Consider the following 16,027-nt stretch of genomic DNA (forward strand, 5'->3'; position numbering starts at 1 on the left):
AAGAATATGGAATTTCAGTTCTGTGTTTCCACAACAGAGGCCAAATTCTGCTCTCTTTACTTGTGCAACTAAGTCCTCTTGACTTTGATGACCACTTACATGAAGGAAGCAAAGGAGAATTAAGCCATTCCCATGGTTGTGCTTGAGGAGGTTCAACTTATGCCATACATAACGCAGATAGCCATTGTTCTGACAGAGATTATGTTAATAATATTATCTCATGCCTAGATATTCGGGTGCACATAGGATTTCTATCAACATCACAGTAAGACTTCTACTGCTGTCATAGGCCATAGTGTCCTTGACAGAACACTCAAAATCAAATCACTCTTCTTCTACTTGGCATTCGTTGTTGACTTTCAGTAAGGTAGTATATTTACTGAGATACTAACTCTTCTGCCTTTGAGAATGTGAAACTCGGGCATACACATCCAGTTGACATGGGAATATGTCTTTGCCCCTTGTACTTTTGAACAAGAACAGCATTGGAGTAATTCTTGGTACCACCTTTTGGAGACATCTATACTGCAGAGTTTGAGCGCAGTGGGAGAAGCTCTTTTCACTTTGGATTTTTACAAAGCATTTCAAGTCGCTGTTCTGACATGTCTGACTGAAGCAGGAGGCCTCCTGCCAGAGAGCTAGCCTGAGGCATGCACACCGCCAGCCGCTCCCAGCGCCTGCACCACATTTGCATAGTTAGATGGCCAGCTGCTGCCAGCCATGTGCATGCCTCCCAGAAAGCAAAGATCAATGGGAGGACAAGGAAGGAGATATAGGCCTTCATTTGTTTCTAGTATAAATTCATACATATAAAAAGAAAAAAAAGAATAAAAGAAGAGTAAAAAAAAAAAAGGTCTTTAGTACAGACAAGTCTTACAGTCCCTTTTAAACAAAAAATTCCATTTAAATCAACAGTGACCAACTTAATAGAAGTTTGTATAAGTAAGAACAGTTCTAGTTAATTTTCAGGGTCCTGATCCTGGTCAAACTAAAGCTATTGGCCACATTTTCAGTAACACTAGTGGGAACTATGTCTGTAGTATTCCTGAAATCCTTATTCTTCCCAAACCATTATTATTTCTCTTTCTGTCCTCTGTCTCTTTTTACTGTTTTCCAGTGCAATGAGAATGCAGTAACTGATCAAAGTTAAAACACTATAAAACACTAAGCCACCTGCACTTTATGATACTTGGATTTTAAATGAAGAGAAGTTACATGATACTGCACACTGCAAGCAGTCTCATGGAAATAAAACTCAAAGTTTTGCTACATTTGTTAGAGCAATGTATGGCATCATATATACCTATTACTACCATATAGTTCCACGGCCAAAAAGTAACCTGAGGATGCTCCATACCAAATACCTTACATGAAATACGAGCATAAGTCTAGGTAATATCCACCCTTCCACTCCATGAAGAATAGAAACTCTGGGAGTCCCAAAGGCCCTGGAGTTTCGCTAGTGAACAGAGAGTCCAAAGCAAATGGCATTCCCAGGAAACACCTACAACATACAACAGGCAGTCTGTCCTGATGCCATTACCTCACAGTTTCAGATATATGGCATTGTCGTGACTGTGGCTGAGGTATGCCATACGCTAGCCATCTAAGCTAACATTGAGAGAGTGGGTGTCAGGACTGTCACAAGAAGGAAAGAAGGGTTTTGACAGATTTGCTGAGCAGAGGAAAAGGATTCTCCTGGGCAAAATCAGTGTCCACCTAGCATCAATCCACCAAAAATACAGTCTTCTCATCAGACTGATAACATGATTCTGCAAGGCAACTATCTGTTTTTACAGCATTATCAGTACATGACAATACAGTGCTAGGACATGAACAAGAGTGCAACGACTGGCTTCTCCTTAGGGTGAATTATTACATTTATGTTACATTCATTCGGCTGTCGGGGTCACATTCTTAATCAGCCAGCTGCTGTGTGTGTTAAGCATGAACTGGATTTTAAAACAGTTCATCGAAAGTACCAACAGTCCAACATGGATGTTTTTTCATGCACCTCCCCATGAACTATGGCATATGGCAACTGGCATATTTTATAGGCCTCTGTTATTTGGTTATTTCAATCCTTGCTCCACAGTCTACTCATAACTTCTCGGTTGACTTTCCCAGGCTACCAGGAGAGAACTGAGAACTGCCTTTCTACTCCCTAAGCAAGAGATGTGCTGATTTAACTCAGGATTCCCCAGAGCAGTTGACATTGCTTCTGCAGAGAACTGTTGCACCTTAAACAGAAGCCAATGAGGTCATCTTATTGGAAACATGGCTATGTTTCCCTCTGAGATTTTTCTTTTTCTTCATAGGACTTAATTGGAAGAGAAATTGTAACATTTTTAGCACCCCATGCTAAGAGTATGTATGGATATCCTTTTAGCTGTTATAAACTAACCAATGAATTATATCATTAATTGACTCCACAGGTCTAAGGATATGATCCAAAATGCTGGATTTAGAGCAACTCAGGGATTACCATCCACTAAGCTGAGACCTGGTTCCCAATCGCATTCATGATCTTGGCCCACATCAATTCTTCACCGAAATACATTTTCTTAAACCAATTCCACATTCCAAGAAAGAATTTGAAAGAAAACATGGTTAAGGTTATTATAATTAAGTTCCCTTTTAACATCTTTAAAATATACTAATAGGTAGTCTTGAGTTACTTAACTGGTACCACCAGTTCAAACTATCTTCTGTATTGTGGTTTTGCATGCATATTCCACATCCCTCCAAAGCTTTTAACTTTTTAATAGTTATTATTTTAGAGGAATGTGATACATAAATTTAAACATGTCAGACACAGTGTTCAACACTTCTAATGATCTATTACCCTCATATTATTGAAGTCCCTGAGGAGGTTTGGCAGACGTCATTCAATCATCAAGCTATCATTACTATGTTTTAGCTTTAATCTAAAGTGCCTAAGAGCTTTGTGCCTCTTAATTCACATTCTATCACTATTAGGAAAAAAAAAGGTGGGGTAGGAATGGGTGGAAATAGTTCACCTTAACTGGCCTGCAGTTTGTCATGTTTGGGGAATAGATTTTTGTCTTCCGAGCTAGATTATTTGTTCTTCTAATTGCAATAAATAAATATATTTCCCCTAAAGTCCTAGTGATATCTCAGTAATTTCTTAGCACACACTTGAGTTATGTTATGGGAGAAATAACATAAAATACTAAAACAAAACAGTTCAAAAAAACAAGAGCTGTTGATTTGACTATTCCCAATATATGAAAGCAAATGCAAAGCTAAACAACTGGTGCACAAATACATTATTATTCATGATGATGTCTTGCAGTACCATGGCATCATTACCATCTTGGTTTCTGATTACTTCTCACTGGCGATTCAGAAGCATAACATTATTGATTAAGTAACATTATGACTTTATGATTGCTTCACTGGGTATTTTGCTGCCTCTGTTGCAAAGACAAAATTCAGACAGTTTGCTGTAGGCAATAAAATCTCAAAGAGTGATTCAGGAAGTCTGTTTTCTAGCATCCTAAATTCAGCAGGGCCAAAGTGGGTACACATGGGCACAGCTCCTTTCTGTTGGCAGGCAGACATCTACCTCCCAATGAAATCCCATCACAACTTGAGAGAGGGAGTTGTCTAAACACAAGAGCCCCCAAGCCCAATAGCATATACATACAGTGAGCATATACAACTTGAAACCGACATATAGTAGTTATTGTGTCCACAACAGATAGCAAATGGGATGATGTCCAGCTTTTGTGCAACAGTTGAGCAGTTACCACACATATCCAAAGACATGGGAGACCGGGGTTCATTCCTTTAACTTCCCAGGTAACCTTACAGTGGGAAGCATTCTTTCATATCTAACCTAAATCATCTTTTCTCCAGTCTAAGCAGTTATTTTTTTGTCCTGTTCTCAGCTGAGCCAGAGACCAGCTGATTCCTTCTCTCTTTTTAGGAGCCTTCTACCTCTTCAAAGACTTATGCCTCCCTCTGTGTTTAACAAATCAGTAACCCCTATATTTCTTTAAAGGTTGTGCTTTCTAAACTTCCAATTATTTTTATTGCTTTTCCCTGATTCAGTCAGTCCATGCCCTTTCGCAGTGGGGTGTGCAAAACCAGGCACCATTCTGCTGCTGGAGGCCTTGGCAGTGCCAACTAGAAGGATCACTGTATACGTTTTAGATACAGCACTCTTGTTCATAAATTTAAGTAGGATATCTGCTTTTGCACAATGGTGTGACAATATTGATGAGTTTTTAGATGGCAATCCCGTATGATCTCTCTAAACTCTTTTCTGGAAAAAGGCTTTTTAGCTCTTTTTTCTTACCTTCTATTGGCAGATTTGATATTTCCTTCTCAAGTACAGTACTCTGCATGTGTTCTCATTGAATCATATCCCACCCATTTCAGACCATTTCTCCAATAGTCAAGATCACTTGAACTCTGACCCTTCCCTCCCAACTTGGTATCTGGTGGTTTTCCTGCCTTAAATCTGAAGCTAATCCCATCCACTACTCTCCAGATTCAACAAATATGCTGTCTGTCCCATCATCCTGAAAATACTGGAGAGACCTTTGTAAAACCCCATTCAAAACTTGTTTCTAGGTTGAAACTCTATACAAAGGCAGAGTATTGCTTAAATATTTCTTTGTATAGATCAACATTAACACATAATACGATTTCTTCTGTAAATCTTCTTCCAACCTATACCCTCCCCTAATCACAAATGAATCAGGATGCCAGTTAGTCAACCAAAAAACAGATCTGGCAAAAAGAGACAAGATTTTTTTCTGGATAGAGAACATTCCTATGCGGGGTAGAAAGCTAAGTCAACAAAACAGTACAAAAGCACAGCTCTTGCCCACAACTTTCCTTTATACGCAGACAATTGACACCAGGGTGTGATTCTCAGGTACTGCCTGCTGGATTTGGCTCCTGGCCGAGCCCAAGGAGATTCAAACACCCTTCATGCACGTTCTTTTCCAGAACAGCATACAAATGAGCAATGTTTCACAGATCCTTTCTTGCTGCCAACACTTTGTTTCAGACAGCTGTCTCAGTTTGCTCTCATCACAGGTATGGTGTGCAGACTTGGGGCACATAAGCTGATAGGCCAAAACTAAAGTAATACATTTGAGTTTTGAAGATCTCGTCCCGTGCCTCCTGGAGATAATGGCAGGGCTTCCACTGACCTGACAGCGTTCACAGGACCGTATAAAGCTAGCTTTGATTTTCAAATTTGATTCCAAATTCAAAGAATAGGGTTGGTTGTGTTAGAGACCATTTTTAACTCCACCTGCAGCAATTTGGAAGGGCATGTTGCAAGGGAAGGAGAGAAAAATCCAACTACAAACTGCTTGCCTGCAGCAAACCACAAGTCATGAGGATCCTTGGGGTCTAATGGTTTCCACTACTTTTTGTAGTGATTTAATTACGTGGAAAGTAAAGATAAGGAAGACATGTTATTTGAATTACTGAAAATTATAAAAAAGAAAATAAGAAATTAAGAAAATGGGTTGGGTGGGTTTTTTTTATGTTGATGAGTCTGAGGCAGAGGTCTCTTGAGTCTGCTTTCTACACTCTCAACAACCAGCCCCTTCCAAGTCTTTTTTTTTAAAAAAAAGTTAAAATAATGTGTTTGTATTTCCAGACCAATTAGAATGTGTTCTGGCATTTGATTATTGGATGCTGAAGCCCATCTGGGGCTATAGAGAACTTACTGGCATAGAGTGTAATTTTACCTAAAACAAAAGTAATTTACGTTTGAATAGAATAATTCCTGTACATCTCTTCACATGTCATGTTACCGTTGTCTGCTTTCATACTACAAGTTCTTTAGGATTTCTTTACTTTTGCTTTGTGTGGTGCCAAAAACATTGCCAGTACTTAAAATAAATAGCAGTAATACAGACTCATTGTCATGCCAAGCCTTGGCAATCTATACTTGATCCAGGAAAGCCAGTTTTTTTCTGACACTATCTGTGCTATCTGGGGAGGGACTGTGTTAATACCTTCCATGCGTGTTAAAATAGCCTTTACTAAGAAGCTTTTCATGCTGGCTCTGAATCTGATTTCACTTACCCCCATTTCACACTGCTGTTTCAGTGCAGTTGCACTTGATGTACGTCCTGATCCCAGTAACCTTCCATGAGCCAGAGGAGAGAATTTGAAGCAATGTTTCCTTGGTCAATGCGAACACACCTTATATGACTTTATTTTTAATACTTTTAAAGAAACTAATAGATGCCACAGTCTCATGATTACTTTCTAAACACTGGCTCCCTATTTCTCTTGGGGCTTAAAAAATGTGCCACTTTCTATTAGTCCACTTCCTACCCAGTATATTCGCAGTTTAGGCAAACTTTGCCTTCACAATGTTTAATTTAAAGAACTGGAAGTTAGGCTGTGCTGTGTAGACTGTGCTGGAGCACAAACATTTTTTGCAAGAAAACAGTCCTTTTAGTGCTTTGGGTGCCCTGCAGCCACAGACTCACCATACTAAATTGTAGCAAATCACAGAATTAAGTTGATGATCAAGCAAGAGAAACAAGCATCTGTGTCACAAGACTCCTGACATTCCAAGTGAAAGACAGAGGCAATGAAAATGAATTGAAATACATAGATTTGGCAAGGCAGAAGAAATTTGTCCCATATATCTCTGTATATGTGCACATGTATAGAAGCATGTATGCAAACATATGCTCTTTCTATATATATAAACAAATACAGGCAATATAAATACAAATCAATTTTCAATTTCTCACAGAAGGAAACCCTGCATTCTGAAAAGCTCCATATTACCTTATGGAATGACAACGTATTATTTAATAGTCATATAAAATGATAAATGCTCTAAGGAGGCTATGCTCACAAGAAAAGCTTCTTTTGGAGTCAGCTGCATGCATTACATCACTCATGGCCACATGCGAATGTTATTTGTGTATGTACTCTGAAACAAAATAAGGGGGGGAGACAAAGATATATTCCTCCCACACCCTGCACGCCAGAATCTCGTTTCCTATCCTCAGCTGGTGCTCAAGAGTCTGACTCCAGCAATAACAGTCTCCCACTGAGATTAAAGCACTGGCAAACACAGCTTATCTTGGTTAATGTATACTTAAGTTTTGTGTGTATTATACATACATATATTTACACATATAGGCGCACACACACATATGTATATATTTATATATCTCTCTCTACTGATACACATACTGTGTTTATACACATTTATAAATATGATATGTAAGAAATCTTTTGCAGAGAGGAAATCATCTCTGGGTGGGAAAATACTAGTAAGTTTGAGCCCAAGCAGATATGAAATCTGACTTCAGCAGCTGCCGCCCGCTCCTCTGTAACTAGATGGACACAAACACTCTCAGAAATCTCTGGCTCACTCTCACAGAAAACACTGGGATTAGCTCCTGTTGCAGAACTGCAACTCCCACCTGACTGATCCTGGCTGCTCTCGCTAGTACAGGTCGTTCCTCTGCCTCATATGAACTGTACTGACACTGTCATAAAGTCTGAAAGACTCAGAGACCTAAGGCAACCAAAGTGATAGACCACTTGTTTTGCAGGATGATCCATCAACTGCGTCTGAAGTAATTAGGATAGATCCTGAAGATGTTGCTTGGTGGCTAGTTTGTTCAGTGTTTCTTGAGACTTTGCAACATATACCATCTTTCCCTGTGTGACAATCATACTGGTATGTGTGGTTCAATCGATGATTCACTTGTAAGTTTTAATTAGCCTGGGAAAACACATTTAGCAAGAGCAAAGAAAGAGAAAGCAATCAATATTGTGTGGATCATAAACAAGCACTTTTGCGGACTGTGACCAGTAGAAGATTTAGTGGGACACAACTAGCTCTTATTGCTCAGTCCAGGGTAGAGTCATAGTAATGCTCCTGAAAAAAGAATGAAATATCCTAGCTAGCAAATGGTAACTCATTAGGAATATGACTGTGTAAGAATATATGTACATATGTATAATTATACACCTATAGTTTCCAGACATTTAGTGAAAAAAGGGGGTGTGCTTCAGATTTGTGTGACATCTGTCGATTACCACAACAAATTAATTTCATCTGAGAACTAAATGGATCTTTACATTGTAGGTATGCTGGTGCCCAGGAGACATAAACCAGCAGCTTTCACTCTCTTGCATCATTTTGATGCAGAAAATGGGAATGATGGGACGTACATACATACAAGCTGTTATTTTAAACCTACTGAAAAACTTATGTGTAAATGTATACCAGTCAGTCAAAAAAGTGAGATGTAATCAGGTGGAGTTCAACCATGTCAGGTGCATATACATAGAAGCAAGGGGGTCATACATAGAAGCAAGGGGGTCAAAACCTTTAAGTGCTGGAATTCCAAGACCAAGTTGCATACCCATAAAAAAAAGAACTTTGAAGGCAGGCACAATAGATACAAATTTTTTGAAATGGAGGTGTCAGATCCAGCTGGTAGGAGAGAAGGAAAAAGTGAGCTAATGAAACCATGCTAGCGAGCCTGCTGGAAAGAGAAACGGCATATAGCAAGAGTAATTCTATGCTAGGAACAGCAAATGCAGAAACGCTGTGAAGGACATAAAAGGAAACACTGTGGAAAGGTAGTGATAAATGAGAGAAGGGGTTATGGGGAACAACTGCTCTTTAATATCAATAAATGCAATGCAAGCCTATAAAACAGCTGAGGTTCCTATGACTTTCCAACGCACAGTACGATTAGAATTCCCCTGGGGTAAATATCTGCCACATGCCGAAGTTCTGTATAAAGATTCAGCACAACTGTATTTATAAGTCAAATACCTACATATGCATGTATAAAATCTTGTAGTAGGAGGAAGGCACACAATCTAAGAACATTTCAAATGAATAGCATCAAGTTCATTGGTACAAAGCAAGAAAAACAAGGTGGTGGTGGGGACCCCAAGCCCAAGCACAAATCTGTTAACTTCTGGAAACGGCTTCTCCTCAGCAACTGGTCACTGTGCTCCTGATTTCCTTAGAGAGATGCTTTCCTGAGTTCAGCAGCTAAATGAGGCATTATTCTACTGTAACACCCATTTCACCCTGGCAACAGTATATTCACTTCAATGGATGTATTTTGGCTTAAGCACAGACCAAAGGCTGTTGCTGTATCTGGAATGAAACCTGTATTTTCATGCATTGATCCTTACCACTCACGTAAATCCCTGATTTCAAAAACTCCTGCCCATTCATACATTCTATAGAATGTATATGTCTACGAGCTTGATTTCTGTGGGGCAGTGAAATCTAGACTTGGCATAATGCAGATTACTACCTCACAGCACCTGGGGACAGAATCGCTGAGGATGTAACCTGAGGCAGCTCCCTAACTAAAATGAATTTGTGTGACAAGCACCAGCAGAGACACACTCCCTCCATCCTTTGGTTGGGTTTGTTTTCTTCTAGCTTGCCATACAACAGATTGTTCTTCATTATACTACACAGGTGGATAACTATGCCAAAACTTTGCAACACATCACTTTCCAGTTCTTTCATGTTACCACCTCAAGCCCACCACAGTGCTGGGAAGAGGGACCCTTTAGCTGTAAGTATCAGTCCTGATCCACCTTGTCCCTTACAGCCTCTAGCCCTTCTGTTCTCTTGGATGCCCACAACCTACCCCAAGCTCAACAAGACCGTTCATGTAGAGAAGTGCTGCAGCGCTAGCTTTGAAATCATCTTTTGCACAACTTTCTCTAAGGTTCTGAATCATTCAAGTGATAAAGTAAAGCTGCAAAGGAGGGATGCCACATTGTATTTAAAATCCCAACAAAGACAGAGAAAAGATGAATGGCTTACATATGTAGCATCTGAACTGTAAAAATGGCACTCTGAGGCAGGCAGGTTTGGCTTGCTACATGAAATATTTGCACCTTCCCAAGGCTGGAGATGCATTACACACAACCAGCCTCAATAGCACATCTCAGTCAGATATGAATTTATCAGCAGACCACAATTTAAGTAAAGCGTATCTTTAACCTTGATTGTTCGGGTCCATGTTGCCTGCTGCACAGCACTTCATTCCAAGCTGCAAATACCCCTCAAACACCAACATTTTACATCAATGATTTGAGTAATTTAATTTATTTCATCCCGAGAACTGGAAATCTGAGACTAATAGTACATTTAGGAAATTAATTGGATAAAAGTAGTGAGGTCCAGTAGGGACTGGAATTTTAATAAATCTTAGTGACAAAAGCAGAATGTGTGAAAGACATTTAATGCTGCTCCTTCAGCATGTGCAGCAAGACTATATGAAAGGCAACTTTCAATTTTACAATGGGCTTTGTGCCACCAGAGATATAATGGGAGGGAGTGGGAGTAAGAAATGAAGCTTAGCTAAACTAATGAGCTGGGGCTATCCATTCTTTTTGGCTGAAGAGCTGTCGCTTAGTTAAATATAGCAGTTATTCTCCTGGCAGTGCAGAAATGAACACCTCATGAAATGAATTAGTGACATTCCTATGGTTTGATTTCTCATGATCTGTAAAATTGTAAAACTGATCCTAATTCCCAGATCTTAGTTTTTGTGCCAGATTCACCAGACAGGAAAATATTTATCTGCTGAGATTTTTCAAGGAATTTTCTACATCTAGGGATGCTGAGAATATGTTCTTGCAGAATCAAATAATAGCAATGCTGCTTTTAACCTCTGCAAGTCTCAGGAATGTGTATCACTCATTCAACAATGCCTTTTGGAGGACAGGAATGGAGTCAAGGCTATTCCAGCTATTCCAGCTCTTTCCTTCAACCTATCCATGCATAAACTCTGTTTCTCTCTATTCTTCCTTCCTCTCTTGAGACCAACAACAATCTTCCCTTTTGCTAGTTCTTCTTGGTCTTCAATCCAGCACTGAAAGAACCTGGTTTCTGCAGAATGTGAGCACCGCAGCTTCACGGAGACTCCCTGCAAGTCCTAGGACTTGGTGTCATTCCTCTTCCCTGGGCATTCCCAGCTCAGAGAGAATTTAGAATTTGCAGCAGGAGGGTGCAACTCAGCATGCACCTCTGCAGACCAGGACTGGAAGGAAAATACTACAGGGCATGAAAGACAAGGTGAATACAATACAACACTGAATAACAGAAGGATAGACTGAGCTCCCATTCCAGTACTCAGAACCCACTTCAGAGTATGTGAAAAGCAAACAGCTAAGTCACTGTAGCTATGTCAATGTGTATCCTCCTATTGCTACTTTGGATCCCAAATACACTGGTCTGATTTCCCTGCATCATGCAATAAGGAAAAAAAAATATATATATATAAAAATATGGAAGAAATTAATGTCTAAACTCTTTCACGGAGAGCTTATCTAGTACAACCAAATGATGTTCTAAACACCTATGCAATCTGAAGGAGGCATAAAGGATTTAACAACAGGTTTCATGTAGCCTGCTCAACCTGTGTATATTCTCCAAGAAAAGAAGCTCTGAATGGGCGGTGTTGATAAAACTGTATCCCAAATCCTTACAACTGCCTTTAAAACCACAGTGAAAAACAGAAACCAATGAAGGTACAGTAATTTACACCACCTAAAGATCTAGTCCACAGATCTCTTCAAAACCTGATAGCATTTTCCATATTTATAGATACGATGATATTTAAACGCTGCTGTCCATTTAATATTGAGAATTGATACAGAGCATAGTCAGGCTAACTTTTGAGTCAAATATGTACATCTGAAAAGGCAAAATAATACAAAAAAAAAGCTACAGGCTAATCCTGATAACAACATTTTGCCTTCTCAAGGCAGACATGATGTTATAAATGTAAAATTTCCAAGTTCTGTGGGGTGTGGGGGATTCCTTAAATCTGACGCATCCCTTCCCTTGGGCATTGTCAAATCTCAAACTGAGCTGGAAAGCCAACACTGTTCCTTCCTACACAGACAGACTCAAAAGGGAGAAGATTCTGCTGGAAACATTGATATGAAGCTGTGCCAAGAAAGTGTGTTTTCTCAGCAAGAAATGACACTGTTTGCTTTATACCAGACAAATAAAGAAATTATTAACTTGATTATTTCACATTTTGTACATGGCACCAATCACAACTTTGATAATGATGCTTCTCTGTGCTTTAGAGCTTTTAGCTTGAGGTCAAGCTCATGAGCCACATGAAATGCATAATACAATATTCGAAAGCTGTAAAGTGAATTCAGCACAACAAATACATGGAGCAAAGATTATAAACTCTTTCCTCCCCACAGAATCTACAGGACTAAAGATGGCTTATCTGATTGTGTCCCATTCCTCATGGGAGAGGCAGAGATGGAAGTCAAAGCTACTTGTTGACAGAAAGCATAGGAACAAAGGAAAAAAAAAGCCTGAATTTGCTGTCTGGTGTGGTTAAGTCTGGTGGCAGATGTGGTGGACTGGTGGTATATGACATTTCTGACCATCTGTTTTTTCATGTGTCAGGGTTAAGAGCCCTGGACTCTGGACCTCTTTATGAGCAAGTCAATTTATGCTTAACCACATAGCCACACCACCCTATCAGTGACCTTTTCTCCTAGATCTGGTAGCAGCCATTCTCTCAGCGAAAGACAGCTAATTTCATCTCCGTGATAATTTAGCCCAAAGACTGCTAGTAAGCACAGGCTATCAGTTGTGTTGAATTATGACTGCTGATTCTTGTGTTCCAGATCACTATCCACCGAGGATTTCTTAATGCTATTGGATTCTGGCTCATATACGCAAAGATAATTTGAAGTGTTAAATGAGATGCTTGAGCTGAATTTTAGCTCTTGTTATGGCCAATACAGATATTTCCACTGAGGAAACCGCCTCCTTAAAATCTTAACTGCAGGGAGATGTTGTACATGCTCATTTTACAGTCAATGTTTGTAACACACAGAGAGATAGCTGTGAACTCACAAATGTAAAGAATTACAGCTTCCAAGGCTGCAAAGTGCATAGTGACTTAATAAAAACCTGCTTAAGAAGTCAGGCATAATGTATGTTATGTTATAGCAGTCCTAGATAAAGAGTTTAGAACTGAATACACAGAGAACACTAAAGTCTCTAAAAGCTTCTTAAGTAGAAAGTATTGCTGAAACAATAATTATTGTTTTGCCTTCCCCAAAAAAACATTTTCATTTTGGAGCAACACTATCCCTTTCACCTCACAATGCAAGTAACTGGGATACAGAAAAACTTAAATCGATTTAACTCTGAGAATATATGATGACTCTCTTCTGGTTGTTTGTACAGATGTCACATTTCTCCAGCCTAAAGTCAGAACTGTTACTGAACACATGCATGAATTTGTACTTGTACTTTTCCATGTTGTATAAGTAAGATTTGTTATTCTCGGCTCATAGCACCTCTAAAAAAAATTCCATTTTTTTTCCAAAAAGAAATTGAATGAGAAAATAACAGAAAACACCACTTAGGTACCACTTCAGTTGCTACTAAAGACAATCACACTCGGACAAGGTTATTGTAGTAAACATACGGTTTTCCTTTATCATGTCAATGATGCCAGTCAGTCAGTATTCACTTGATTTGGAAAATCAAAGTCACTTATGACATGCTTATTTCATAAGCCTTTGAGTAGGGTAAGATTGGTTAAATTAAATACTTGTTTTCCAAAGCATGAACACTTACAGCTAAAGTAAGCCTTCACTCAGTATCTCTGTCTTTCCACTGATCCTGGCTGTGGGGGAATATTTATACTATGACCCTTTTGAACTGTAGACCCTTCAGCTTTGTTGGCAGGCATTTTGACCCTAAGAATCAAGACGACAGCCACCTCTTGCTTTCTCTGCTTGTAACCTTGCAGGGTTACATGCTAATAGCTAATAAATTCCTCCTGGAAGCAGAACTCAAGATCCTGGGAATCTGTCTACAGCTGTGAGGTACAGTGTCCCTCTAAGCATCTAGTCTAATATTAGAATGATTATTGTCAGCTATTTAAGTGTGACTGAGTTTGAGGGTGAATTAAACACAGAATCACCTGCTTTTTTGCCTCAAAGCTGACTTTCAATTGGTCACAGCAAGTGAAAGCGTTTGCATGGCAATGTAGCTGTAACTGTTGCAGAGTTGGAAGGAGTTTTATAAACTCATTTTTTGAATTTTCAGCTGTACAGCAATACTCATAAGTATTCCAGTCACGATATTTAATTAGAAAAGAGCAGATCATATAATAGTGGCAGAAGTTTACCAACTGACAGAATAGGACTATGTTGTGGGGACTTCTTGAAATAATGTTAACAAAAGAAAAGACATTGTAATGATAATTATCCTATTAGCCCACCCAGACATGGGGTGGGATTCCCATTCCTCCTCCGTGGTAATCGCCCCACCTGAAAACCCTTACTGACAGGCATAAAGCTTTTTTGCTGAGAGTGTTCACTTTCCAGGCTACGGGGTCCAATTTGTGAAAATACACCATGCAAGCGAAACCTTGGTTCCACTGAAGCCAGTGGCCAGGATTTCAGCCTCTACCTCACCATGACCATTGCCATACTTGGGCTCTTCAGGCTTTATATGCTTCACTTTAGCATACCACATGCTCCAGCACCATAATACTTTAAAATCAATTCCATCTCAAGAACCAGTGGGTCCATATACTTTGTATTCCAACTTTTAGGAGATTCGTTCCACAGCCCACAACTTACAACTGTGTCAATTCAACATCTCTTCCTAGGAGGACGACTTACACTACTAGTAAGGATACCTTCTCATTCTTTGTTAAAAATAGTTCTCAGAATTCTCATTTCACTAACCTTTTAGCATGCAGACTTGGTAAATGGCTATAAGCAAGATGGGGAAGCAATGAGATGTACTGAATTCCAAGATGCCAAAGTCCAGATATCCTCATAGTCAGGCTGTAACTTGTAGCATCATCAAACATTCCCTAGATCTGCTCTACTACAACACAGATCCCAATTACTTTGTTATTTTTGAGAAGAACATCAACAAAACCAATGCAGTAAAAAATATGAGTAATAGCTATGATATATTCACTACTAGTAAATACGTATTGTCATTTATCCTTTCTATTGGTGAAGCTGTCACTGTTTGGCATCTTTATGTAGTGTTCCATTCTTTAATTAATAGCCATAAACAGAGGTATTTATTTTTAATAGTCCCTGTTAAAATTCCCTACAAAACTCTACAGTTTTCTACATTAGCAGTCCCTAACACTTTGTTTTACAGAAGTGTTAGGATAGTGCTGTGGGCAATTACTCAGTAGTACTAGAGTACATGAGTTGTTGAGCTCTGAGTCAGCAAAACTATAAATATATCCTAACACATTATTTAATCAAAGGAATGGTAAACTTCAAAACATTTGTGCTTCTTCAGATAACCTTCTGAAAATGTACCCAGACATGGAAATTAAGATGGGTAATGGAAACACATATCAGAAGTAGAGAGCTATGTAGAAATATTCACATTGTTGGTGATTCTGGCGGGGGAAATAGGCTTCCTTCAGTAAAAAGCAAAAGAGTTTTTTTTCTTTTTAGGCACTAAACGATGGGTTTTTATGTATTCTTTCAGTGTACTCTGAAGCTGTATGAAATAACTTGTCAAACAAATCTGAGAGAGTACCAGTTTGGCTGTGAAGTTTTGTCATTTTCTGTTTTGCAATCTTGTCTCTGGCTAAGCCTAAGAAACTGTGCAATATGCAGAATTTGTACCTCTTAGAAAGTGTAAGAAACATTTTCCAAAAGGTACTGTCTGAGTTCTTGTGAACCCCATTTTCCTTCTTTTATGATTCTTCAGCAACCCAACTGGTTGCAAGCTATTCTGAAGAGCTGTCCCTCCAGCTGGTGTTTGCCTCATGACAGAGTTGTACATGGATTACAGTTCCCAGCAGTCACCAAGCACTGTTTAAATGGGATTAAAACAGAGAAGAAAGAGAAAGAAAGCACATGTATGCACACAGCACATGCATCTCATCAAGAATGAACACCAAATCAAGTTCTTTTTCACTTATATATCAATATATGTGAAAAAACATCAAAAAGTTGGACTCCTTCCTTTCTTTTT

General features: G+C 39.1%; 1 protein-coding gene across 3 annotated transcripts in view; it reads right to left on the reverse strand.

Annotated features, from left to right (window-relative positions):
• The window catches only part of GMDS (GDP-mannose 4,6-dehydratase), a 433,675-nt gene that overhangs the window by 42,360 nt on the left and 375,288 nt on the right, over nucleotides 1-16,027 (reverse strand). The window lies entirely within an intron of this gene.

Source organism: Dromaius novaehollandiae, chromosome 2 (assembly GCF_036370855.1).
Source record: "Dromaius novaehollandiae isolate bDroNov1 chromosome 2, bDroNov1.hap1, whole genome shotgun sequence".
Taxonomy (NCBI): domain Eukaryota; kingdom Metazoa; phylum Chordata; class Aves; order Casuariiformes; family Dromaiidae; genus Dromaius; species Dromaius novaehollandiae.